At 48.4% G+C, this 20,424-nt stretch overlaps 30 non-coding genes across 30 annotated transcripts; all 30 read left to right on the forward strand.

The window, feature by feature from the left end:
* Positions 1–392: 392 nt before the first annotated feature.
* On the forward strand, positions 393–513 carry LOC130619630 (U5 spliceosomal RNA). Its single transcript, XR_008980368.1, has one exon. It is a non-coding gene; the product is annotated as a U5 spliceosomal RNA (small nuclear RNA).
* A 547-nt stretch (positions 514–1,060) lies between these two features.
* Positions 1,061–1,181, forward strand: LOC130619631 (U5 spliceosomal RNA). The gene has a single exon (XR_008980369.1). It is a non-coding gene; the product is annotated as a U5 spliceosomal RNA (small nuclear RNA).
* A 547-nt stretch (positions 1,182–1,728) lies between these two features.
* On the forward strand, positions 1,729–1,849 carry LOC130618802 (U5 spliceosomal RNA). Its single transcript, XR_008979547.1, has one exon. It is a non-coding gene; the product is annotated as a U5 spliceosomal RNA (small nuclear RNA).
* Positions 1,850–2,398: 549 nt separating this feature from the next.
* LOC130619632 (U5 spliceosomal RNA) lies at positions 2,399–2,519 on the forward strand. The gene has a single exon (XR_008980370.1). It is a non-coding gene; the product is annotated as a U5 spliceosomal RNA (small nuclear RNA).
* Positions 2,520–3,068: 549 nt separating this feature from the next.
* LOC130619633 (U5 spliceosomal RNA) lies at positions 3,069–3,189 on the forward strand. Its single transcript, XR_008980372.1, has one exon. It is a non-coding gene; the product is annotated as a U5 spliceosomal RNA (small nuclear RNA).
* A 549-nt stretch (positions 3,190–3,738) lies between these two features.
* On the forward strand, positions 3,739–3,859 carry LOC130619678 (U5 spliceosomal RNA). Its single transcript, XR_008980417.1, has one exon. It is a non-coding gene; the product is annotated as a U5 spliceosomal RNA (small nuclear RNA).
* A 548-nt stretch (positions 3,860–4,407) lies between these two features.
* LOC130619671 (U5 spliceosomal RNA) lies at positions 4,408–4,528 on the forward strand. Its single transcript, XR_008980410.1, has one exon. It is a non-coding gene; the product is annotated as a U5 spliceosomal RNA (small nuclear RNA).
* Positions 4,529–5,077: 549 nt separating this feature from the next.
* Positions 5,078–5,198, forward strand: LOC130619634 (U5 spliceosomal RNA). The gene has a single exon (XR_008980373.1). It is a non-coding gene; the product is annotated as a U5 spliceosomal RNA (small nuclear RNA).
* Positions 5,199–5,746: 548 nt separating this feature from the next.
* On the forward strand, positions 5,747–5,867 carry LOC130619655 (U5 spliceosomal RNA). Its single transcript, XR_008980394.1, has one exon. It is a non-coding gene; the product is annotated as a U5 spliceosomal RNA (small nuclear RNA).
* A 547-nt stretch (positions 5,868–6,414) lies between these two features.
* On the forward strand, positions 6,415–6,535 carry LOC130619818 (U5 spliceosomal RNA). The gene has a single exon (XR_008980556.1). It is a non-coding gene; the product is annotated as a U5 spliceosomal RNA (small nuclear RNA).
* A 548-nt stretch (positions 6,536–7,083) lies between these two features.
* LOC130619635 (U5 spliceosomal RNA) lies at positions 7,084–7,204 on the forward strand. Its single transcript, XR_008980374.1, has one exon. It is a non-coding gene; the product is annotated as a U5 spliceosomal RNA (small nuclear RNA).
* Positions 7,205–7,753: 549 nt separating this feature from the next.
* On the forward strand, positions 7,754–7,874 carry LOC130619637 (U5 spliceosomal RNA). The gene has a single exon (XR_008980376.1). It is a non-coding gene; the product is annotated as a U5 spliceosomal RNA (small nuclear RNA).
* A 547-nt stretch (positions 7,875–8,421) lies between these two features.
* LOC130619876 (U5 spliceosomal RNA) lies at positions 8,422–8,542 on the forward strand. Its single transcript, XR_008980613.1, has one exon. It is a non-coding gene; the product is annotated as a U5 spliceosomal RNA (small nuclear RNA).
* A 545-nt stretch (positions 8,543–9,087) lies between these two features.
* Positions 9,088–9,208, forward strand: LOC130618821 (U5 spliceosomal RNA). Its single transcript, XR_008979565.1, has one exon. It is a non-coding gene; the product is annotated as a U5 spliceosomal RNA (small nuclear RNA).
* A 548-nt stretch (positions 9,209–9,756) lies between these two features.
* Positions 9,757–9,877, forward strand: LOC130619638 (U5 spliceosomal RNA). Its single transcript, XR_008980377.1, has one exon. It is a non-coding gene; the product is annotated as a U5 spliceosomal RNA (small nuclear RNA).
* A 547-nt stretch (positions 9,878–10,424) lies between these two features.
* LOC130619640 (U5 spliceosomal RNA) lies at positions 10,425–10,545 on the forward strand. The gene has a single exon (XR_008980378.1). It is a non-coding gene; the product is annotated as a U5 spliceosomal RNA (small nuclear RNA).
* Positions 10,546–11,092: 547 nt separating this feature from the next.
* On the forward strand, positions 11,093–11,213 carry LOC130619935 (U5 spliceosomal RNA). Its single transcript, XR_008980672.1, has one exon. It is a non-coding gene; the product is annotated as a U5 spliceosomal RNA (small nuclear RNA).
* A 546-nt stretch (positions 11,214–11,759) lies between these two features.
* On the forward strand, positions 11,760–11,880 carry LOC130619919 (U5 spliceosomal RNA). The gene has a single exon (XR_008980656.1). It is a non-coding gene; the product is annotated as a U5 spliceosomal RNA (small nuclear RNA).
* A 548-nt stretch (positions 11,881–12,428) lies between these two features.
* On the forward strand, positions 12,429–12,549 carry LOC130619641 (U5 spliceosomal RNA). Its single transcript, XR_008980379.1, has one exon. It is a non-coding gene; the product is annotated as a U5 spliceosomal RNA (small nuclear RNA).
* Positions 12,550–13,097: 548 nt separating this feature from the next.
* LOC130619642 (U5 spliceosomal RNA) lies at positions 13,098–13,218 on the forward strand. Its single transcript, XR_008980380.1, has one exon. It is a non-coding gene; the product is annotated as a U5 spliceosomal RNA (small nuclear RNA).
* Positions 13,219–13,765: 547 nt separating this feature from the next.
* Positions 13,766–13,884, forward strand: LOC130619860 (U5 spliceosomal RNA). Its single transcript, XR_008980597.1, has one exon. It is a non-coding gene; the product is annotated as a U5 spliceosomal RNA (small nuclear RNA).
* A 547-nt stretch (positions 13,885–14,431) lies between these two features.
* On the forward strand, positions 14,432–14,552 carry LOC130619972 (U5 spliceosomal RNA). The gene has a single exon (XR_008980707.1). It is a non-coding gene; the product is annotated as a U5 spliceosomal RNA (small nuclear RNA).
* A 546-nt stretch (positions 14,553–15,098) lies between these two features.
* LOC130619643 (U5 spliceosomal RNA) lies at positions 15,099–15,219 on the forward strand. Its single transcript, XR_008980381.1, has one exon. It is a non-coding gene; the product is annotated as a U5 spliceosomal RNA (small nuclear RNA).
* Positions 15,220–15,767: 548 nt separating this feature from the next.
* On the forward strand, positions 15,768–15,888 carry LOC130619872 (U5 spliceosomal RNA). The gene has a single exon (XR_008980608.1). It is a non-coding gene; the product is annotated as a U5 spliceosomal RNA (small nuclear RNA).
* A 547-nt stretch (positions 15,889–16,435) lies between these two features.
* On the forward strand, positions 16,436–16,556 carry LOC130618833 (U5 spliceosomal RNA). The gene has a single exon (XR_008979577.1). It is a non-coding gene; the product is annotated as a U5 spliceosomal RNA (small nuclear RNA).
* Positions 16,557–17,102: 546 nt separating this feature from the next.
* On the forward strand, positions 17,103–17,223 carry LOC130619644 (U5 spliceosomal RNA). Its single transcript, XR_008980383.1, has one exon. It is a non-coding gene; the product is annotated as a U5 spliceosomal RNA (small nuclear RNA).
* Positions 17,224–17,771: 548 nt separating this feature from the next.
* On the forward strand, positions 17,772–17,892 carry LOC130619812 (U5 spliceosomal RNA). Its single transcript, XR_008980551.1, has one exon. It is a non-coding gene; the product is annotated as a U5 spliceosomal RNA (small nuclear RNA).
* A 549-nt stretch (positions 17,893–18,441) lies between these two features.
* Positions 18,442–18,562, forward strand: LOC130619794 (U5 spliceosomal RNA). Its single transcript, XR_008980532.1, has one exon. It is a non-coding gene; the product is annotated as a U5 spliceosomal RNA (small nuclear RNA).
* Positions 18,563–19,107: 545 nt separating this feature from the next.
* On the forward strand, positions 19,108–19,228 carry LOC130619645 (U5 spliceosomal RNA). The gene has a single exon (XR_008980384.1). It is a non-coding gene; the product is annotated as a U5 spliceosomal RNA (small nuclear RNA).
* Positions 19,229–19,776: 548 nt separating this feature from the next.
* Positions 19,777–19,897, forward strand: LOC130619665 (U5 spliceosomal RNA). The gene has a single exon (XR_008980403.1). It is a non-coding gene; the product is annotated as a U5 spliceosomal RNA (small nuclear RNA).
* The last annotated feature ends 527 nt before the right edge of the window (positions 19,898–20,424 follow it).

Raw genomic sequence — 20,424 nt, forward strand, 5'->3', positions numbered from 1 at the left:
CGGCCGTATCCCGCTCACAAGTTTTTTTTTTTTAGCAGAATAATACATACGAGCTAATCAAAATCGGCTCGAGGAAAGAAATAAAGTTCAGAGACAACCAAAGGAGTCGAACTGCAGTAGAAACAAACTAGATGTAACGCAAGCCACTAGTACGACGTATTGCCTACAGGGACCACACTCTCCGAGACTGCGAACGCAACTTCCTAGTGATTCACGCGAACGCACTCAACTAGGTGATGTAGATCAGAAAGGTGAAAGTCCTTGTGTCAAGTCTACACCTCACGATGCAGCACCTTTTAAGCGTCCTCTACGAACGGACACACTGGCAAGCGGCACACCACAAGCAAAGGTTAAGTCGGCTCGAAGGTACAACAGGTCGCGCCGACTTGCGACAACTCTGGGCTTTCTTCAGTTCACGCACAAATCTTTCGCCTTTTACTAAAGATTTCCGTGGAGAAGGCCAAAACGATGAGTATATAGACGATTTTTCTACTGTCTCGCTTCGGCGGGACGATCACTAGTCTAAATGAAAAAACGTGCAGGAGGCCATACGCGGGCCTATCTCTCATCTCGCTCACAGAGACTTGGTAAGCACGGTCCACTCAATGGCTTTCCAAATGCGAAGAGTGAAGGCGGCAGACGGCAGGGGTTGAGCCAAGGGCCTTTCGGCCGTATCCCGCTCACAAGTTTTTTTTTTTTTTAGCAGAATAATACATACGAGCTAATCAAAATCGGCTCGAGGAAAGAAATAAAGTTCAGAGACAACCAAAGGAGTCGAACTGCAGTAGAAACAAACTAGATGTAACGCAAGCCACTAGTACGACGTATTGCCTACAGGGACCACACTCTCCGAGACAGCGAACGCAACTTCCTAGTGATTCACGCGAACGCACTGAACTAGGTGATGTAGATCAGAAAGGTGAAAGTCCTTGTGTCAAGTCTACACCTCACGATGCAGCACCTTTTAAGCGTCCTCTACGAACGGACACACTGGCAAGCGGCACACCACAAGCAAAGGTTAAGTCGGCTCGAAGGCACAACAGGTCGCGCCGACTTACGACAACTCTGGGCTTTCTTCAGTTCACGCACAAATCTTTCGCCTTTTACTAAAGATTTCCGTGGAGAAGGCCAAAACGATGAGTATATAGACGATTTTTCTACTGTCTCGCTTCGGCGGGACGATCACTAGTCTAAATGAAAAAACGTGCAGGAGGCCATACGCGGGCCTATCTCTCATCTCGCTCACAGAGACTTGGTAAGCACGGTCCACTCAATGGCTTTCCAAATGCGAAGAGTGAAGGCCGCAGACGGCAGGGGTTGAGCCAAGGGCCTTTCGGCCGTATCCCGCTCACAAGTTTTTTTTTTTTTTAGCAGAATAATACATACGAGCTAATCAAAATCGGCTCGAGGAAAGAAATAAAGTTCAGAGACAACCAAAGGAGTCGAACTGCAGTAGAAACAAACTAGATGTAACGCAAGCCACTAGTACGACGTATTGCCTACAGGGACCACACTCTCCGAGACAGCGAACGCAACTTCCTAGTGATTCACGCGAACGCACTGAGCTAGGTGATGTAGATCAGAAAGGTGAAAGTCCTTGTGTCAAGTCTACACCTCACGATGCAGCACCTTTTAAGCGTCCTCTACGAACGGACACACTGGCAAGCGGCACACCACAAGCAAAGGTTAAGTCGGCTCGAAGGCACAACAGGTCGCGCCGACTTACGACAACTCTGGGCTTTCTTCAGTTCACGCACAAATCTTTCGCCTTTTACTAAAGATTTCCGTGGAGAAGGCCAAAACGATGAGTATATAGACGATTTTTCTGCTGTCTCGCTTCGGCGGGACGATCACTAGTCTAAATGAAAAAACGTGCAGGAGGCCATACGCGGGCCTATCTCTCATCTCGCTCACAGAGACTTGGTAAGCACGGTCCACTCAATGGCTTTCCAAATGCGAAGAGTGAAGGCGGCAGACGGCAGGGGTTGAGCCAAGGGCCTTTCGGCCGTATCCCGCTCACAAGTTTTTTTTGTTTTTTTAGCAGAGTAATACATACGAGCTAATCAAAATCGGCTCGAGGAAAGAAATAAAGTTCAGAGACAACCAAAGGAGTCGAACTGCAGTAGAAACAAACTAGATGTAACGCAAGCCACTAGTACGACGTATTGCCTACAGGGACCACACTCTCCGAGACAGCGAACGCAACTTCCTAGTGATTCACGCGAACGCACTGAACTAGGTGATGTAGATCAGAAAGGTGAAAGTCCTTGTGTCAAGTTTACACCTCACGATGCAGCACCTTTTAAGCGTCCTCTACGAACGGACACACTGGCAAGCGGCACACCACAAGCAAAGGTTAAGTCGGCTCGAAGGCACAACAGGTCGCGCCGACTTACGACAACTCTGGGCTTTCTTCAGTTCACGCACAAATCTTTCGCCTTTTACTAAAGATTTCCGTGGAGAAGGCCAAAACGATGAGTATATAGACGATTTTTCTACTGTCTCGCTTCGGCGGGACGATCACTACTCTAAATGAAAAAACGTGCAGGAGGCCATACGCGGGCCTATCTCTCATCTCGCTCACAGAGACTTGGTAAGCACGGTCCACTCAATGGCTTTCCAAATGCGAAGAGTGAAGGCGGCAGACGGCAGGGGTTGAGCCAAGGGCCTTTCGGCCGTATCCCGCTCACAAGTTTTTTTTGTTTTTTTAGCAGAGTAATACATACGAGCTAATCAAAATCGGCTCGAGGAAAGAAATAAAGTTCAGAGACAACCAAAGGAGTCGAACTGCAGTAGAAACAAACTAGATGTAACGCAAGCCACTAGTACGACGTATTGCCTACAGGGACCACACTCTCCGAGACAGCGAACGCAACTTCCTAGTGATTCACGCGAACGCACTCAACTAGGTGATGTAGATCAGAAAGGTGAAAGTCCTTGTGTCAAGTCTACACCTCACGATGCAGCACCTTTTAAGCGTCCTCTACGAACGGACACACTGGCAAGCGGCACACCACAAGCAAAGGTTAAGTCGGCTCGAAGGCACAACAGGTCGCGCCGACTTACGACAACTCTGGGCTTTCTTCAGTTCACGCACAAATCTTTCGCCTTTTACTAAAGATTTCCGTGGAGAAGGCCAAAACGATGAGTATATAGACGATTTTTCTACTGTCTCGCTTCGGCGGGACGATCACTAGTCTAAATGAAAAAACGTGCAGGAGGCCATACGCGGGCCTATCTCTCATCTCGCTCACAGAGACTTGGTAAGCACGGTCCACTCAATGGCTTTCCAAATGCGAAGAGTGAAGGCCGCAGACGGCAGGGGTTGAGCCAAGGGCCTTTCGGCCGTATCCCGCTCACAAGTTTTTTTTGTTTTTTTAGCAGAGTAATACATACGAGCTAATCAAAATCGGCTCGAGGAAAGAAATAAAGTTCAGAGACAACCAAAGGAGTCGAACTGCAGTAGAAACAAACTAGATGTAACGCAAGCCACTAGTACGACGTATTGCCTACGGGGACCACACTCTCCGAGACAGCGAACGCAACTTCCTAGTGATTCACGCGAACGCACTGAACTAGGTGATGTAGATCAGAAAGGTGAAAGTCCTTGTGTCAAGTCTACACCTCACGATGCAGCACCTTTTAAGCGTCCTCTACGAACGGACACACTGGCAAGCGGCACACCACAAGCAAAGGTTAAGTCGGCTCGAAGGCACAACAGGTCGCGCCGACTTACGACAACTCTGGGCTTTCTTCAGTTCACGCACAAATCTTTCGCCTTTTACTAAAGATTTCCGTGGAGAAGGCCAAAACGATGAGTATATAGACGATTTTTCTACTGTCTCGCTCCGGCGGGACGATCACTAGTCTAAATGAAAAAACGTGCAGGAGGCCATACGCCGCCCTATCTCTCATCTCGCTCACAGAGACTTGGTAAGCACGGTCCACTCAATGGCTTTCCAAATGCGAAGAGTGAAGGCCGCAGACGGCAGGGGTTGAGCCAAGGGCCTTTCGGCCGTATCCCGCTCACAAGTTTTTTTTTTTTTTTAGCAGAATAATACATACGAGCTAATCAAAATCGGCTCGAGGAAAGAAATAAAGTTCAGAGACAACCAAAGGAGTCGAACTGCAGTAGAAACAAACTAGATGTAACGCAAGCCACTAGTACGACGTATTGCCTACAGGGACCACACTCTCCGAGACAGCGAACGCAACTTTCTAGTGATTCACGCGAACGCACTGAACTAGGTGATGTAGATCAGAAAGGTGAAAGTCCTTGTGTCAAGTCTACACCTCACGATGCAGCACCTTTTAAGCGTCCTCTACGAACGGACACACTGGCAAGCGGCACACCACAAGCAAAGGTTAAGTCGGCTCGAAGGCACAACAGGTCGCGCCGACTTACGACAACTCTGGGCTTTCTTCAGTTCACGCACAAATCTTTCGCCTTTTACTAAAGATTTCCGTGGAGAAGGCCAAAACGATGAGTATGTAGACGATTTTTCTACTGTCTCGCTTCGGCGGGACGATCACTAGTCTAAATGAAAAAACGTGCAGGAGGCCATACGCCGCCCTATCTCTCATCTCGCTCACAGAGACTTGGTAAGCACGGTCCACTCAATGGCTTTCCAAATGCGAAGAGTGAAGGCCGCAGACGGCAGGGGTTGAGCCAAGGGCCTTTCGGCCGTATCCCGCTCACAAGTTTTTTTTTTTTTTTTAGCAGAATAATACATACGAGCTAATCAAAATCGGCTCGAGGAAAGAAATAAAGTTCAGAGACAACCAAAGGAGTCGAACTGCAGTAGAAACAAACTAGATGTAACGCAAGCCACTAGTACGACGTATTGCCTACAGGGACCACACTCTCCGAGACAGCGAACGCAACTTCCTAGTGATTCACGCGAACGCACTCAACTAGGTGATGTAGATCAGAAAGGTGAAAGTCCTTGTGTCAAGTCTACACCTCACGATGCAGCACCTCTTAAGCGTCCTCTACGAACGGACACACTGGCAAGCGGCACACCACAAGCAAAGGTTAAGTCGGCTCGAAGGCACAACAGGTCGCGCCGACTTACGACAACTCTGGGCTTTCTTCAGTTCACGCACAAATCTTTCGCCTTTTACTAAAGATTTCCGTGGAGAAGGCCAAAACGATGAGTATATAGACGATTTTTCTACTGTCTCGCTTCGGCGGGACGATCACTAGTCTAAATGAAAAAACGTGCAGGAGGCCATACGCGGGCCTATCTCTCATCTCGCTCACAGAGACTTGGTAAGCACGGTCCACTCAATGGCTTTCCAAATGCTAAGAGTGAAGGCGACAGACGGCGGGGGTTGAGCCAAGGGCCTTTCGGCCGTATCCCGCTCACAAGTTTTTTTTTTTTTTTAGCAGAATAATACATACGAGCTAATCAAAATCGGCTCGAGGAAAGAAATAAAGTTCAGAGACAACCAAAGGAGTCGAACTGCAGTAGAAACAAACTAGATGTAACGCAAGCCACTAGTACGACGTATTGCCTACAGGGACCACACTCTCCGAGACAGCGAACGCAACTTCCTAGTGATTCACGCGAACGCACTGAACTAGGTGATGTAGATCAGAAAGGTGAAAGTCCTTGTGTCAAGTCTACACCTCACGATGCAGCACCTTTCAAGCGTCCTCTACGAACGGACACACTGGCAAGCGGCACACCACAAGCAAAGGTTAAGTCGGCTCGAAGGCACAACAGGTCGCGCCGACTTACGACAACTCTGGGCTTTCTTCAGTTCACGCACAAATCTTTCGCCTTTTACTAAAGATTTCCGTGGAGAAGGCCAAAACGATGAGTAAATAGACGATTTTTCTACTGTCTCGCTTCGGCGGGACGATCACTAGTCTAAATGAAAAAACGTGCAGGAGGCCATACGCGGGCCTATCTCTCATCTCGCTCACAGAGACTTGGTAAGCACGGTCCACTCAATGGCTTTCCAAATGCGAAGAGTGAAGGCCGCAGACGGCAGGGGTTGAGCCAAGGGCCTTTCGGCCGTATCCCGCTCACAAGTTTTTTTTTTTTTTAGCAGAATAATACATACGAGCTAATCAAAATCGGCTCGAGGAAAGAAATAAAGTTCAGAGACAACCAAAGGAGTCGAACTGCAGTAGAAACAAACTAGATGTAACGCAAGCCACTAGTACGACGTATTGCCTACAGGGACCACACTCTCCGAGACAGCGAACGCAACTTCCTAGTGATTCACGCGAACGCACTGAACTAGGTGATGTAGATCAGAAAGGTGAAAGTCCTTGTGTCAAGTCTACACCTCACGATGCAGCACCTTTTAAGCGTCCTCTACGAACGGACACACTGGCAAGCGGCACACCACAAGCAAAGGTTAAGTCGGCTCGAAGGCACAACAGGTCGCGCCGACTTACGACAACTCTGGGCTTTCTTCAGTTCACGCACAAATCTTTCGCCTTTTACTAAAGATTTCCGTGGAGAAGACCAAAACGATGAGTATATAGACGATTTTTCCACTGTCTCGCTTCGGCGGGACGATCACTAGTCTAAATGAAAAAACGTGCAGGAGGCCATACGCGGGCCTATCTCTCATCTCGCTCACAGAGACTTGGTAAGCACGGTCCACTCAATGGCTTTCCAAATGCGAAGAGTGAAGGCGGCAGACGGCAGGGGTTGAGCCAAGGGCCTTTCGGCCGTATCCCGCTCACAAGGTTTTTTTTTATTTTAGCAGAATAATACATACGAGCTAATCAAAATCGGCTCGAGGAAAGATATAAAGTTCAGAGACAACCAAAGGAGTCGAACTGCAGTAGAAACAAACTAGATGTAACGCAAGCCACTAGTGCGACGTATTGCCTACAGGGACCACACTCTCCGAGACAGCGAACGCAACTTCCTAGTGATTCACGCGAACGCACTCAACTAGGTGATGTAGATCAGAAAGGTGAAAGTCCTTGTGTCAAGTCTACACCTCACGAAGCAGCACCTTTTAAGCGTCCTCTACGAACGGACACACTGGCAAGCGGCACACCACAAGCAAAGGTTAAGTCGGCTCGAAGGCACAACAGGTCACGCCGACTTACGACAACTCTGGGCTTTCTTCAGTTCACGCACAAATCTTTCGCCTTTTACTAAAGATTTCCGTGGAGAAGGCCAAAACGATGAGTATATAGACGATTTTTCTACTGTCTCGCTTCGGCGGGACGATCACTAGTCTAAATGAAAAAACGTGCAGGAGGCCATGCGCGGGCCTATCTCTCATCTCGCTCACAGAGACTTGGTAAGCACGGTCCACTCAATGGCTTTCCAAATGCGAAGAGTGAAGGCCGCAGACGGCAGGGGTTGAGCCAAGGGCCTTTCGGCCGTATCCCGCTCACAAGTTTTTTTTTTTTTTTTAGCAGAATAATACATACGAGCTAATCAAAATCGGCTCGAGGAAAGAAATAAAGTTCAGAGACAACCAAAGGAGTCGAACTGCAGTAGAAACAAACTAGATGTAACGCAAGCCACTAGTACGACGTATTGCCTACAGGGACCACACTCTCCGAGACAGCGAACGCAACTTCCTAGTGATTCACGCGAACGCACTGAACTAGGTGATGTAGATCAGAAAGGTGAAAGTCCTTGTGTCAAGTCTACACCTCACGATGCAGCACCTTTTAAGCGTCCTCTACGAACGGACACACTGGCAAGCGGCACACCACAAGCAAAGGTTAAGTCGGCTCGAAGGCACAACAGGTCGCGCCGACTTACGACAACTCTGGGCTTTCTTCAGTTCACGCACAAATCTTTCGCCTTTTACTAAAGATTTCCGTGGAGAAGGCCAAAACGATGAGTATATAGACGATTTTTCTACTGTCTCGCTTCGGCGGGACGATCACTAGTCTAAATGAAAAAACGTGCAGGAGGCCATACGCGGGCCTATCGCTCATCTCGCTCACAGAGACTTGGTAAGCACGGTCCACTCAATGGCTTTCCAAATGCGAAGAGTGAAGGCCGCAGACGGCAGGGGTTGAGCCAAGGGCCTTTCGGCCGTATCCCGCTCACAAGTTTTTCTTTTTTTTAGCAGAATAATACATACGAGCTAATCAAAATCGGCTCGAGGAAAGAAATAAAGTTCAGAGACAACCAAAGGAGTCGAACTGCAGTAGAAACAAACTAGATGTAACGCAAGCCACTAGTACGACGTATTGCCTACAGGGACCACACTCTCCGAGACAGCGAACGCAACTTCCTAGTGATTCACGCGAACGCACTGAACTAGGTGATGTAGATCAGAAAGGTGAAAGTCCTTGTGTCAAGTCTACACCTCACGATGCAGCACCTTTTAAGCGTCCTCTACGAACGGACACACTGGCAAGCGGCACACCACAAGCAAAGGTTAAGTCGGCTCGAAGGCACAACAGGTCGCGCCGACTTACGACAACTCTGGGCTTTCTTCAGTTCACGCACAAATCTTTCGCATTTTACTAAAGATTTCCGTGGAGAAGGCCAAAACGATGAGTATATAGACGATTTTTCTACTGTCTCGCTTCGGCGGGACGATCACTAGTCTAAATGAAAAAACGTGCAGAAGGCCATACGCGGGCCTATCTCTCATCTCGCTCACAGAGACTTGGTAAGCACGGTCCACTCAATGGCTTTCCAAATGCGAAGAGTGAAAGCGGCAGACGGCAGGGGTTGAGCCAAGGGCCTTTCGGCCGTATCCCGCTCACAAGTTTTTTTTTTTTAGCAGAATAATACATACGAGCTAATCAAAATCGGCTCGAGGAAAGAAATAAAGTTCAGAGACAACCAAAGGAGTCGAACTGCAGTAGAAACAAACTAGATGTAACGCAAGCCACTAGTACGACGTATTGCCTACAGGGACCACACTCTCCGAGACAGCGAACGCAACTTCCTAGTGATTCACGCGAACGCACTGAACTAGGTGATGTAGATCAGAAAGGTGAAAGTCCTTGTGTCAAGTCTACACCTCACGATGCAGCACCTTTTAAGCGTCCTCTACGAACGGACACACTGGCAAGCGGCACACCACAAGCAAAGGTTAAGTCGGCTCGAAGGCACAACAGGTCGCGCCGACTTACGACAACTCTGGGCTTTCTTCAGTTCACGCACAAATCTTTCGCCTTTTACTAAAGATTTCCGTGGAGAAGGCCAAAAGAATGAGTATATAGACGATTTTTCTACTGTCTTGCTTCGGCGGGACGATCACTAGTCTAAATGAAAAAAAAGGCAGGAGGCCATACGCGGGCCTATCTCTCATCTCGCTCACAGAGACTTGGTAAGCACGGTCCACTCAATGGCTTTCCAAATGCCAAGAGTGAAGTCCGCAGACGGCAGGGGTTGAGCCAAGGGCCTTTCGGCCGTATCCCGCTCACAAGGTTTTTTTTTTTTTTAGCAGAATAATACATACGAGCTAATCAAAATCGGCTCGAGGAAAGAAATAAAGTTCAGAGACAACCAAAGGAGTCGAACTGCAGTAGAAACAAACTAGATGTAACGCAAGCCACTAGTACGACGTATTGCCTACAGGGACCACACTCTCCGAGACAGCGAACGCAACTTCCTAGTGATTCACGCGAACGCACTGAACTAGGTGATGTAGATCAGAAAGGTGAAAGTCCTTGTGTCAAGTCTACACCTCACGATGCAGCACCTTTTAAGCGTCCTCTACGAACGGACACACTGGCAAGCGGCACACCACAAGCAAAGGTTAAGTCGGCTCGAAGGCACAACAGGTCGCGCCGACTTACGACAACTCTGGGCTTTCTTCAGTTCACGCACAAATCTTTCGCCTTTTACTAAAGATTTCCGTGGAGAAGGCCAAAACGATGAGTATATAGACGATTTTTCTACTGTCTCGCTTCGGCGGGACGATCACTAGTCTAAATGAAAAAACGTGCAGGAGGCCATACGCGGGCCTATCTCTCATCTCGCTCACAGAGACTTGGTAAGCACGGTCCACTCAATGGCTTTCCAAATGCGAAGAGTGAAGGCCGCAGACGGCAGTGGTTGAGCCAAGGGCCTTTCGGCCGTATCCCGCTCACAAGTTTTTTTTTTTTTTAGCAGAATAATACATACGAGCTAATCAAAATCGGCTCGAGGAAAGAAATAAAGTTCAGAGACAACCAAAGGAGTCGAACTGCAGTAGAAACAAACTAGATGTAACGCAAGCCACTAGTACGACGTATTGCCTACAGGGACCACACTCTCCGAGACAGCGAACGCAACTTCCTAGTGATTCACGCGAACGCACTGAACTAGGTGATGTAGATCAGAAAGGTGAAAGTCCTTGTGTCAAGTCTACACCTCACAATGCAGCACCTTTTAAGCGTCCTCTACGAACGGACACACTGGCAAGCGGCACACCACAAGCAAAGGTTAAGTCGGCTCGAAGGCACAACAGGTCGCGCCGACTTACGACAACTCTGGGCTTTCTTCAGTTCACGCACAAATCTTTCGCCTTTTACTAAAGATTTCCGTGGAGAAGGCCAAAACGATGAGTATATAGACGATTTTTCTACTGTCTCGCTTCGGCGGGACGATCACTAGTCTAAATGAAAAAACGTGCAGGAGGCCATACGGGGGCCTATCTCTCATCTCGCTCACAGAGACTTGGTAAGCACGGTCCACTCAATGGCTTTCCAAATGCGAAGAGTGAAGGCCGCAGACGGCAGGGGTTGAGCCAAGGGCCTTTCGGCCGTATCCCGCTCACAAGTTTTTTTTTTTTTTAGCAGAATAATACATACGAGCTAATCAAAATCGGCTCGAGGAAAGAAATAAAGTTCAGAGACAACCAAAGGAGTCGAACTGTAGTAGAAACAAACTAGATGTAACGCAAGCCACTAGTACGACGTATTGCCTACAGGGACCACACTCTCCGAGACAGCGAACGCAACTTCCTAGTGATTCACGCGAACGCACTGAACTAGGTGATGTAGATCAGAAAGGTGAAAGTCCTTGTGTCAAGTCTACACCTCACGATGCAGCACCTTTTAAGCGTCCTCTACGAATGGACACACTGGCAAGCGGCACACCACAAGCAAAGGTTAAGTCGGCTCGAAGGCACAACAGGTCGCGCCGACTTACGACAACTCTGGGCTTTCTTCAGTTCACGCACAAATCTTTCGCCTTTTACTAAAGATTTTCCTGGAGAAGGCCAAAACGATGAGTATATAGACGATTTTTCTACTGTCTCGCTTCGGCGGGACGATCACTAGTCTAAATGAAAAAACGTGCGGGAGGCCATACGCGGGCCTATCTCTCATCTCGCTCACAGAGACTTGGTAAGCACGGTCCACTCAATGGCTTTCCAAATGCGAAGAGTGAAGGCCGCAGACGGCAGGGGTTGAGCCAAGGGCCTTTCGGCCGTATCCCGCTCACAACTTTTTTTTTTTTTAGCAGAATAATACATACGAGCTAATCAAAATCGGCTCGAGGAAAGAAATAAAGTTCAGAGACAACCAAAGGAGTCGAACTGCAGTAGAAACAAACTAGATGTAACGCAAGCCACTAGTACGACGTATTGCCTACAGGGACCACACTCTCCGAGACAGCGAACGCAACTTCCTAGTGATTCACGCGAACGCACTCAACTAGGTGATGTAGATCAGAAAGGTGAAAGTCCTTGTGTCAAGTCTACACCTCACGATGCAGCACCTTTTAAGCGTCCTCTACGAACGGACACACTGGCAAGCGGCACACCACAAGCAAAGGTTAAGTCGGCTCGAAGGCACAACAGGTCGCGCCGACTTACGACAACTCTGGGCTTTCTTCAGTTCACGCACAAATCTTTCGCCTATTACTAAAGATTTCCGTGGAGAAGGCCAAAGCGATGAGTATATAGACGATTTTTCTACTGTCTCGCTTCGGCGGGACGATCACTAGTCTAAATGAAAAAACGTGCAGGAGGCCATACGCGGGCCTATCTCTCATCTCGCTCACAGAGACTTGGTAAGCACGGTCCACTCAATGGCTTTCCAAATGCGAAGAGTGAAGGCCGCAGACGGCAGGGGTTGAGCCAAGGGCCTTTCGGCCGTATCCCGCTCACAAGTTTTTTTTTTTTTTTAGCAGAATAATACATACGAGCTAATCAAAATCGGCTCGAGGAAAGAAATAAAGTTCAGAGACAACCAAAGGAGTCGAACTGCAGTAGAAACAAACTAGATGTAACGCAAGCCACTAGTACGACGTATTGCCTACAGGGACCACACTCTCCGAGACAGCGAACGCAACTTCCTAGTGATTCACGCGAACGCACTGAACTAGGTGATGTAGATCAGAAAGGTGAAAGTCCTTGTGTCAAGTCTACACCTCACGATGCAGCACCTTTTAAGCGTCCTCTACGAACGGACACACTGGCAAGCGGCACACCACAAGCAAAGGTTAAGTCGGCTCGAAGGCACAACAGGTCGCGCCGACTTACGACAACTCTGGGCTTTCTTCAGTTCACGCACAAATCTTTCGCCTTTTACTAAAGATTTCCGTGGAGAAGGCCAAAACGATGAGTATATAGACGATTTTTCTACTGTCTCGCTTCGGCGGGACGATCACTAGTCTAAATGAAAAAACGTGCAGGAGGCCATACGCGGGCCTATCTCTCATCTCGCTCACAGAGACTTGGTAAGCACGGTCCACTCAATGGCTTTCCAAATGCGAAGAGTGAAGGCCGCAGACGGCAGGGGTTGAGCCAAGGGCCTTTCGGCCGTATCCCGCTCACAAGTTTTTTTTTTTTTTTAGCAGAATAATACATACGAGCTAATCAAAATCGGCTCGAGGAAAGAAATAAAGTTCAGAGACAACCAAAGGAGTCGAACTGCAGTAGAAACAAACTAGATGTAACGCAAGCCACTAGTACGACGTATTGCCTACAGGGACCACACTCTCCGAGACAGCGAACGCAACTTCCTAGTGATTCACGCGAACGCACTGAACTAGGTGATGTAGATCAGAAAGGTGAAAGTCCTTGTGTCAAGTCTACACCTCACGATGCAGCACCTTTTAAGCGTCCTCTACGAACGGACACACTGGCAAGCGGCACACCACAAGCAAAGGTTAAGTCGGCTCGAAGGCACAACAGGTCGCGCCAACTTACGACAACTCTGGGCTTTCTTCAGTTCACGCACAAATCTTTCGCCTTTTACTAAAGATTTCCGTGGAGAAGGCCAAAACGATGAGTATATAGACGATTTTTCTACTGTCTCGCTTCGGCGGGACGATCACTAGTCTAAATGAAAAAACGTGCAGGAGGCCATACGCGGGCCTATCTCTCATCTCGCTCACAGAGACTTGGTAAGCACGGTCCACTCAATGGCTTTCCAAATGCGAAGAGTGAAGGCCGCAGACGGCAGGGGTTGAGCCAAGGGCCTTTCGGCCGTATCCCGCTCACAAGTTTTTTTTTTTTTTAGCAGAATAATACATACGAGCTAATCAAAATCGGCTCGAGGAAAGAAATAAAGTTCAGAGACAACCAAAGGAGTCGAACTGCAGTAGAAACAAACTAGATGTAACGCAAGCCACTAGTACGACGTATTGCCTACAGGGACCACACTCTCCGAGACAGCGAACGAAACTTCCTAGTGATTCACGCGAACGCACTGAACTAGGTGATGTAGATCAGAAAGGTGAAAGTCCTTGTGTCAAGTCTACACCTCACGATGCAGCACCTTTTAAGCGTCCTCTACGAACGGACACACTGGCAAGCGGCACACCACAAGCAAAGGTTAAGTCGGCTCGAAGGCACAACAGGTCGTGCCGACTTACGACAACTCTGGGCTTTCTTCAGTTCACGCACAAATCTTTCGCCTTTTACTAAAGATTTCCGTGGAGAAGGCCAAAACGATGAGTATATAGACGATTTTTCTACTGTCTCGCATCGGCGGTACGATCACTAGTCTAAATGAAAAAATGTGCAGGAGGCCATACGCGGGCCTATCTCTCATCTCGCTCACAGAGACTTGGTAAGCACGGTCCACTCAATGGCTTTCCAAATGCGAAGAGTGAAGGCCGCAGACGGCAGGGGTTGAGCCAAGGGCCTTTCAGCCGTATCCCGCTCACAAGTTTTTTTTTTTTAGCAGAATAATACATACGAGCTAATCAAAATCGGCTCGAGGAAAGAAATAAAGTTCAGAGACAACCAAAGGAGTCGAACTGCAGTAGAAACAAACTAGATGTAACGCAAGCCACTAGTACGACGTATTGCCTACAGGGACCACACTCTCCGAGACAGCGAACGCAACTTCCTAGTGATTCACCCGAACGCACTGAACTAGGTGATGTAGATCAGAAAGTTGAAAGTCCTTGTGTCAAGTCTACACCTCACGATGCAGCACCTTTTAAGCGTCCTCTACGAACGGACACACTGGCAAGCGGCACACCACAAGCAAAGGTTAAGTCGGCTCGAAGGCACAACAGGTCGCGCCGACTTACGACAACTCTGGGTTTTCTTCAGTTCACGCACAAATCTTTCGCCTTTTACTAAAGATTTCTGTCGAGAAGGCCAAAACGATGAGTATATAGACGATTTTTCTACTGTCTCGCTTCGGCGGGACGATCACTAGTCTAAATGAAAAAACGTGCAGGAGGCCATACGCTGGCTTATCTCTCATCTCGCTCACAGAGACTTGGTAAGCACGGTCCACTCAATGGCTTTCCAAATGCGAAGAGTGAAGGCCGCAGACGGCAGGGGTTGAGCCAAGGGCCTTTCGGCCGTATCCCGCTCACAAGTTTTTTTTTTTTTAGCAGAATAATACATACGAGCTAATCAAAATCGGCTCGAGGAAAGAAATAAAGTTCAGAGACAACCAAAGGAGTCGAACTGTAGTAGAAACAAACTAGATGTAACGCAAGCCACTAGTACGACGTATTGCCTACAGGGACCACACTCTCCGAGACAGCGAACGCAACTTCCTAGTGATTCACGCGAACGCACTGAACTAGGTGATGTAGATCAGAAAGGTGAAAGTCCTTGTGTCAAGTCTACACCTCACGATGCAGCACCTTTTAAGCGTCCTCTACGAACGGACACACTGGCAAGCGGCACACCACAAGCAAAGGTTAAGTCGGCTCGAAGGCACAACAGGTCGCGCCGACTTACGACAACTCTGGGCTTTCTTCAGTTCACGCACAAATCTTTCGCCTTTTACTAAAGATTTCCGTGGAGAAGGCCAAAACGATGAGTATATAGACGATTTTTCTACTGTCTCGCTTCGGCGGGACGATCACTAGTCTAAATGAAAAAACGTGCAGGAGGCCATACGCGGGCCTATCTCTCATCTCGCTCACAGAGACTTGGTAAGCACGGTCCACTCAATGGCTTTCCAAATGCGAAGAGTGAAGGCCGCAGACGGCAGGGGTTGAGCCAAGGGCCTTTCGGCCGTATCCCGCTCACAACTTTTTTTTTTTTTTTAGCAGAATAATACATACGAGCTAATCAAAATCGGCTCGAGGAAAGAAATAAAGTTCAGAGACAACCAAAGGAGTCGAACTGCAGTAGAAACAAACTAGATGTAACGCAAGCCACTAGTACGACGTATTGCCTACAGGGACCACACTCTCCGAGACAGCGAACGCAACTTCCTAGTGATTCACGCGAACGCACTGAACTAGGTGATGTAGATCAGAAAGGTGAAAGTTCTTGTGTCAAGTCTACACCTCACGATGCAGCACCTTTTAAGCGTCCTCTACGAACGGACACACTGGCAAGCGGCACACCACAAGCAAAGGTTAAGTCGGCTCGAAGGCACAACAGGTCGCGCCGACTTACGACAACTCTGGGCTTTCTTCAGTTCACGCACAAATCTTTCGCCTTTTACTAAAGATTTCCGTGGAGAAGGCCAACGCGATGAGTATATAGACGATTTTCCTACTGTCTCGCTTCGGCGGGACGATCACTAGTCTAAATGAAAAAACGTGCAGGAGGCCATACGCGGGCCTATCTCTCATCTCGCTCACAGAGACTTGGTAAGCACGGTCCACTCAATGGCTTTCCAAATGCGAAGAGTGAAGGCCGCAGACGGCAGGGGTTGAGCCAAGGGCCTTTCGGCCGTATCCCGCTCACAAGTTTTTTTTTTTTTTAGCAGAATAATACATACGAGCTAATCAAAATCGGCTCGAGGAAAGAAATAAAGTTCAGAGACAACCAAAGGAGTCGAACTGCAGTAGAAACAAACTAGATGTAACGCAAGCCACTAGTACGACGTATTGGCTACAGGGACCACACTCTCCGAGACAGCGAACGCAACTTCCTAGTGATTCACGCGAACGCACTGAACTAGGTGATGTAGATCAGAAAGGTGAAAGTCCTTGTGTCAAGTCTACACCTCACGATGCAGCACCTTTTAAGCGTCCTCTACGAACGGACACACTGGCAAGCGGCACACCACAAGCAAAGGTTAAGTCGGCTCGAAGGCACAACAGGTCGCGCCAACTTACGACAACTCTGGGCTTTCTTCAGTTTACGCACAAATCTTTCGCCTTTTACTAAAGATTTCCGTGGAGAAGGCCAAAACGATGAGTATATAGACGATTTTTCCACTGTCTCGCTTCGGCGGGACGATCACTAGTCTAAATGAAAAAACGTGCAGGAGGCCATACGCGGGCCTATCTCTTATCTCGCTCACAGAGACTTGGTAAGCACGGTCCACTCAATGGCTTTCCAAATGCGAAGAGTGAAGGCCGCAGACGGCAGGGGTTGAGCCAAGGGCCTTTCGGCCGTATCCCGCTCACAAGTTTTTTTTTTTTTAGCAGAATAATACATACGAGCTAATCAAAATCGGCTCGAGGAAAGAAATAAAGTTCAGAGACAACCAAAGGAGTCGAACTGCAGTAGAAACAAACTAGATGTAACGCAAGCCACTAGTACGACGTATTGCCTACAGGGACCACACTCTCCGAGACAGCGAACGCAACTTCCTAGTGATTCACGCGAACGCACTGAACTAGGTGATGTAGATCAGAAAGGTGAAAGTCCTTGTGTCAAGTCTACACCTCACGATGCAGCACCTTTTAAGCGTCCTCTACGAACGGACACACTGGCAAGCGGCACACCACAAGCAAAGGTTAAGTCGGCTCGAAGGCACAACAGGTCGCGCCGACTTACGACAACTCTGGGCTTTCTTCAGTTCACGCACAAATCTTTCGCCTTTTACTAAAGATTTCCGTGGAGAAGGCCAAAACGATGAGTATATAGACGATTTTTCTACTGTCTCGCTTCGGCGGGACGATCACTAGTCTAAATGAAAAAACGTGCAGGAGGCCATACGCGGGCCTATCTCTCATCTCGCTCACAGAGACTTGGTAAGCACGGTCCACTCAATGGCTTTCCAAATGCGAAGAGTGAAGGCGGCAGACGGCAGGGGTTGAGCCAAGGGCCTTTCGGCCGTATCCCGCTCACAAGTTTTTTTTTTTTTTTAGCAGAATAATACATACGAGCTAATCAAAATCGGCTCGAGGAAAGAAATAAAGTTCAGAGACAACCAAAGGAGTCGAACTGCAGTAGAAACAAACTAGATGTAACGCAAGCCACTAGTACGACGTATTGCCTACAGGGACCACACTCTCCGAGACAGCGAACGCAAATTCCTAGTGATTCACGCGAACGCACTCAACTAGGTGATGTAGATCAGAAAGGTGAAAGTCCTTGTGTCAAGTCTACACCTCACGATGCAGCACCTTTTAAGCGTCCTCTACGAACGGACACACTGGCAAGCGGCACACCACAAGCAAAGGTTAAGTCGGCTCGAAGGTACAACAGGTCGCGCCGACTTACGACAACTCTGGGCTTTCTTCAGTTCACGCACATATCTTTCGCCTTTTACTAAAGATTTCCGTGGAGAAGGCCAAAACGATGAGTATATAGACGATTTTTCTACTGTCTCGCTTCGGCGGGACGATCACTAGTCTAAATGAGAAAACGTGCAGGAGGCCATACGCGGGCCTATCTCTCATCTCGCTCACAGAGACTTGGTAAGCACGGTCCACTCAATGGCTTTCCAAATGCGAAGAGTGAAAGCCGTAGACGGCAGGGGTTGAGCCAAGGGCCTTTCGGCCGTATCCCGCTCACAAGTTTTTTTTTTTTTTTTAGCAGAATAATACATACGAGCTAATCAAAATCGGCTCGAGGAAAGAAATAAAGTTCAGAGACAACCAAAGGAGTCGAACTGCAGTAGAAACAAACTAGATGTAACGCAAGCCACTAGTACGACGTATTGCCTACAGGGACCACACTCTCCGAGACAGCGAACGCAACTTCCTAGTGATTCACGCGAACGCACTGAACTAGGTGATGTAGATCAGAAAGGTGAAAGTCCTTGTGTCAAGTCTATATCTCACGATGCAGCACCTTTTAAGCGTCCTCTACGAACGGACACACTGGCAAGCGGCACACCACAAGCAAAGGTTAAGTCGGCTCGAAGGCACAACAGGTCGCGCCGACTTACGACAACTCTGGGCTTTCTTCAGTTCACGCACAAATCTTTCGCCTTTTACTAAAGATTTCCGTGGAGAAGGCCAAAACGATGAGAATATAGACGATTTTTCTACTGTCTCGCTTCGGCGGGACGATCACTAGTCTAAATGAAAAAACGTGCAGGAGGCCATACGCGGGCCTATCTCTCATCTCGCTCACAGAGACTTGGTAAGCACGGTCCATTCAAAGGCTTTCCAAATGCGAAGAGTGAAGGCCGCAGACGGCAGGGGTTGAGCCAAGGGCCTTTCGGCCGTATCCCGCTCACAAGTTTTTTTTTTTTAGCAGAATAATACATACGAGCTAATCAAAATCGGCTCGAGGAAAGAAATAAAGTTCAGAGACAACCAAAGGAGTCGAACTGCAGTAGAAACAAACTAGATGTAACGCAAGCCACTAGTACGACGTATTGCCTACAGGGACCACACTCTCCGAGACAGCGAACGCAACTTCCTAGTGATTCACGCGAACGCACTCAACTAGGTGATGTAGATCAGAAAGGTGAAAGTCCTTGTGTCAAGTCTACACCTCACGATGCAGCACCTTTTAAGCGTCCTCTACGAACGGACACACTGGCAAGCGGCACACCACAAGCAAAGGTTAAGTCGGCTCGAAGGCACAACAGGTCGCGCCGACTTACGACAACTCTGGGCTTTCTTCAGTTCACGCACAAATCTTTCGCCTTTTACTAAAGATTTCCGTGGAGAAGGCCAAAACGATGAGTATATAGACGATTTTTCTACTGTCTCGCTTCGGCGGGACGATCACTAGTCTAAATGAAAAAACGTGCAGGAGGCCATACGCGGGCCTATCTCTCATCTCGCTCACAGAGACTTGGTAAGCACGGTCCACTCAATGGCTTTCCAAATGCAAAGAGTGAAGGCCGCAGACGGCAGGGGTTGAGCCAAGGGCCTTTCGGCCGTATCCCGCTCACAAGTTTTTTTTTTTTTTTAGCAGAATAATACATACGAGCTAATCAAAATCGGCTCGAGGAAAGAAATAAAGTTCAGAGACAACCAAAGGAGTCGAACTGCAGTAGAAACAAACTAGATGTAACGCAAGCCACTAGTACGACGTATTGCCTACAGGGACCACACTCTCCGAGACAGCGAACGCAACTTCCTAGTGATTCACGCGAACGCACTGAACTAGGTGATGTAGATCAGAAAAGTGAAAGTCCTTGTGTCAAGTCTACACCTCACGATGCAGCACCTTTTAAGCGTCCTCTACGAACGGACACACTGGCAAGCGGCACACCACAAGCAAAGGTTAAGTCGGCTCGAAGGCACAACAGGTCGCGCCGACTTACGACAACTCTGGGCTTTCTTCAGTTCACGCACAAATCTTTCGCCTTTTACTAAAGATTTCCGTGGAGAAGGCCAAAACGATGAGTACATAGACGATTTTTCTACTGTCTCGCTTCGGCGGGACGATCACTAGTCTAAATGAAAAAACGTGCAGGAGGCCATACGCGGGCCTATCTCTCATCTCCCTCACAGAGACTTGGTAAGCACGGTCCATTCAATGGCTTTCCAAATGCGAAGAGTGAAGGCCGCAGACGGCAGGGGTTGAGCCAAGGGCCTTTCGGCCGTATCCCGCTCACAAGTTTTTTTTTTTTTTAGCAGAATAATACATACGAGCTAATCAAAATCGGCTCGAGGAAAGAAATAAAGTTCAGAGACAACCAAAGGAGTCGAACTGCAGTAGAAACAAACTAGATGTAACGCAAGCCACTAGTACGACGTATTGCCTACAGGGACCACACTCTCCGAGACAGCGAACGCAACTTCCTAGTGATTCACGCGAACGCACTCAACTAGGTGATGTAGATCAGAAAGGTGAAAGTCCTTGTGTCAAGTCTACACCTCACGATGCAGCACCTTTTAAGCGTCCTCTACGAACGGACACACTGGCAAGCGGCACACCACAAGCAAAGGTTAAGTCGGCTCGAAGGTACAA

This window comes from Hydractinia symbiolongicarpus, chromosome 11 (genome assembly GCF_029227915.1).
Source record: "Hydractinia symbiolongicarpus strain clone_291-10 chromosome 11, HSymV2.1, whole genome shotgun sequence".
Lineage (NCBI taxonomy): Eukaryota > Metazoa > Cnidaria > Hydrozoa > Anthoathecata > Hydractiniidae > Hydractinia > Hydractinia symbiolongicarpus.